Below are 3,945 nucleotides of genomic sequence, written 5' to 3'. Positions count from 1 at the left end.
TAAAAAAAATTATCATAAAAGAACTCTTGATTTGATTTGGCTTGAGACATGAAGAAGATAGGATTTTTTTTACTCTTAATTTTAGAAGCATTTACAGATTCATGAAAAGATCATCAATCAGTGTAGTATTTCAGACAGACTTCTGGTCCGTGAGGATGAGGAATCCAGCACAGATCCACAGAACTCCAACTGCCATCTTTGATGATTCCTTTACAGTCTGTAGGGTGGAGAGATCCTCCTGAGTCTGGCTTTGAATGTTATTCTGTGGATGTGTTAACCCTGTCATGGACTGGTGACCTGTCCAGGGTGAACACGGCCTGTCGCCCAAAAGCTGCTTGGATAGGCTCCACCCCCTCCATGACCCTGAACAGGATAAGCAGAAGAAAATGGATAGAAGTCATGACACATTGAACAGTTCTACAGGACCATTTTTGATGAATGTCTGAATCACACAAGCCTTTTTTGTTTGTCTTCTTCCCAGTTGCCTCAACATTGTGTGAGCCAATAATTCCACATCTGTACCAGACACACCTCTTGTTGGTGGGTTTATGGATCTTTCTGTTCTAACAGTGTCTTTTATCTTGCTTTTATCTTTTATCTTTTGGATCTTTTCTTTATATCTGCATTCTGTGGTGCACGGTGGCTCTGGAAGAGCGCTCTATCTAACTATTTTAACTGGAACCCCCCCCCCCTCAACGAAAATAAAAGATTCTGATTCTGATTCTGACACACACACACACACACACACACACACACACACACACACACACACACACACACACACACACACACGTGTATAAACATGATGTTCCGAATGTTTCACTGTCTGTGGTTGTCCATCTTTCCTTGCCTCTTCACTGTCATTGTCAGAACTCTGAGCAGTCTTCCTCTCTAGGTGATGTCTCTGAGTGATGATGATTGCTGTCTGTTCAACCAGCTTCATTTGTTGATATCTGAGAAGGACTGAAGACAGCAAAGTGTGCTGATTGGCAAACAACCCCACAAAGGTCAAAGGTCACTGCTCTGAGGCAGACCAGTTTACTATAACCAGGGGTGCACATAAGCAGTCCGCATGCGCAAATGGTTAAGGAACCTGGACAAATGCGCTCGGTTTCAAAGGCTTTTATACGCTTTTGCGTACCGACTGCTACCGACCGCGGGCAAAAGCACTTCTCAAAATGTCAAAGAGACAGGCCCCGCTAAGTAATTATTTTCGTGTTTCGTACGCAAAAGCGTATAAAAGCCTTTGAAGCCGAGCGCATTTGTCCAGGTTCCTTACGCATGCGCGCATGCGGACCGCTTATGTGCACCCCTGACTCCTAGAGCAGCTGGTCCGGCTCTCCCCCTTTTCTATTCCACTAATTTTTTTTTTTTTATTTTCTATTTTTGTAATTCATCATCAATCTCAGCTCACGGTCGCTACACTCTTGACCTCCTGTGAGCCTTGAATCTCCATCCTGACCAGCAAAGAGAAGCCACCTTTGTGTTGGAGAAGAGCAGCTTAGTCGAGGCAGCCAGCAGCCTGAGACCAGAGGGTAGCGAATCAACGCGCTTCCCTTCTTCATCGAGCGAATGTCAGCGGGAGCCACGGTCGACGAGGTGGAGGCTTTGGAAGCCGTCCTCCCTCCAGTTCATTGGAGAGGCATCGTACATCGATGGGAGAATACAGCTGAGAACGTCAGCCGGTTACGTTGGTTTTCACCTATTCAGGCCTGGACTCCTGTCTCACTGCCAAACTCCGCCTGACTCCGTAGAGCTGGTCAGCCTCCACTCAGTCCTCTTCATTTGTTTGGAGGTCACGATCGTTCATCCTACACACCTTTCCACCTGCCTCTTTGCCATCTACTTGAAGCTCAGATAAATGGAGGCTAATTCATCCCTGCTACTCAATAAGTGCCTTAATTACGCTGCTGGAATTATCACTCTGTCTTAAGTGTTTTCTTAATTGTATTAAATCCTCTTTAATTTAATTTAATTTATTTTAATTTAATTTCCAAGAAGTGTTCCAACTCATTCATGCATGCAAGCCACTGATCCACAAGGACTCATTGATGAGCTTAAACCTGAGACTGATCGTTTCTCATTGGACGAGACAAAAATGCAACGAGTGGAGCCCAGAGTAACAACTGGATAAAACATTCTAAAGATACGCCGTCATCACCAGTTTATCAAGTCATGACACTCTTTTTATATCATCTTTTTATATCATCCAACATCCTCCGGGACTATCATTGAAGAAGCTCTATTTAATATAAGATGCATAAAATCACACCACATTAAGCAGGCTAATGAAAAATAAATCAAATGTAAAAATGCTTTATTTTAAGATCTAGAATATCTTGTGAATATCTGGAGCTTAATTCCAGCAGCAGACCTCCTCTGGTGATGGAATTTATATTTGACATGTTTACCATTAAATGAGACACATTTGCAGTCCATTGAAATCTACTTGTGTTCATGGTGAGTTGATTTCTAAAGATGAGCTGACAGAATCTACGTTTAGGTAGGAACCACCATATCCAGGGGTCTGGACCTTTTTGTCGTCAGAGCCATCAAAGTAGCAGACGAAGCTAGCAGACATTAGCATTGAGAAGAAACTGATAACTGGAGCCTACTTTTGGGTCTGGTCAAGTGATAACAAACTAATATGACATTGTTGTCAGACTGACGCCTGCTCCACACTGACCAAACACTGCCTTATGGCATTATGGGAACTTTCTGCTTGGCTCGTGTCCATCAATACACACAAAGAAATTTCTCCAGAGTCAGTATGGACAGTGGATACAATTGAGTACATAGTGGTTTTTCATTCTGAGTCAGGTGCAGCTGCAGACACAGCCTGTGTTCATGTTGTTTATTCATTGATTCTTCTTACAATTCACAATCACAGCTGCAGAAAGTGAGAGGACAAGCAGTGATGTTTAAGTGAACGCCCAACGTGGGGCTTGAACCCACGACCCTGAGATTAAGAGTCTCATGCTCTACCGACTGAGCTAGTCAGGCTACATCTGAGTAGCTTCAATAGCATGAAGTGATCAGAGTGAGAGACGTTTGCTGCACACAAGCAATTCATCAGACTCACAGTCACATGAGCAATCACATGATTAATGAATGACAACAAACACACCTTCATCTTTGACAAAACAGTAAAATAAAAGGTGTATCACAGATGAGACACCAGTGGTAAAAACACTAAAGTGCTGTCAAGGAGAAACAGGATACGACCAAACACACACACAAGTTACAAAGAGAGAACTCTCCCAGAAGGAACCACTCAAAGGAGAACCATAGACATCATCAGGCTGTATGACCTCATCAATATGAGACAGGTGGATAGGAAACAAGCTCAGAGATGTCAGAAACATGAGATCCAAGTGGTGAGAAAGCTTCAACTGGTGAGGTTCCAGAACCAAGAGCGAGGTGGAGCCTGCATCACCTACTGGGAGCTTTTTGTCAAAGGTTCAACTTTGATTTGAATGCTTTTCGAGAGACAACGTGCAGGGAGGGAATTTGGTGATGAAGAACAAGTTCCTCTCAGCTTTAAATGGAGTTTTCCAGGAGTCAAAGAGACACTCCTCTGATCCGTTGTCAGATGTGTTCTCATTGCACCACAGCCCTACAGGTTGAGGGTTCTGATCCTAGTCAGACACATTCACTATGATGCTGCTGAGCCTGAAGGGAGGATGAATAAAGGAATGTCTGAGAGAGCTTCAACAGACAAACTGTCCAGTTTAACAACAAATACTAGTCAGTATTCATGTTGCTGCCGTGACCCAGATTTAAACCAGGGTTGCTGCAGCCACAACACAGAGTACTGACCACTATAGGATCACGGCCTCCTGGAGGCTGAGGTTTGAGCTTCTATGTCTTTGTCTCATTGAGAGATCAAAGACAATTTGTGTCTACAAAGAAATCATTGAGAAATCAAGGAGAGATCAAAGAAAG

At 43.4% G+C, this 3,945-nt stretch overlaps 1 non-coding gene across 1 annotated transcript; it reads right to left on the bottom strand.

Moving 5' to 3' along the window:
* Positions 1–2,930: 2,930 nt before the first annotated feature.
* Positions 2,931–3,003, bottom strand: trnak-cuu (transfer RNA lysine (anticodon CUU)). Its single transcript has one exon. It is a non-coding gene; the product is annotated as a tRNA-Lys (tRNA).
* Between the last annotated feature and the right edge of the window lie 942 nt (positions 3,004–3,945).

The sequence above is a fragment of the Aulostomus chinensis genome, chromosome 4 (genome assembly GCF_037954235.1).
Source record: "Aulostomus chinensis isolate RoL2024-O1b breed Wild chromosome 4, RoL_Achi_v1.0, whole genome shotgun sequence".
Taxonomy (NCBI): Eukaryota; Metazoa; Chordata; class Actinopteri; order Syngnathiformes; family Aulostomidae; genus Aulostomus; species Aulostomus chinensis.
Note: the sequence above shows the minus strand (reverse complement) of the source record. Positions and strands in the feature narration are given on the sequence as shown.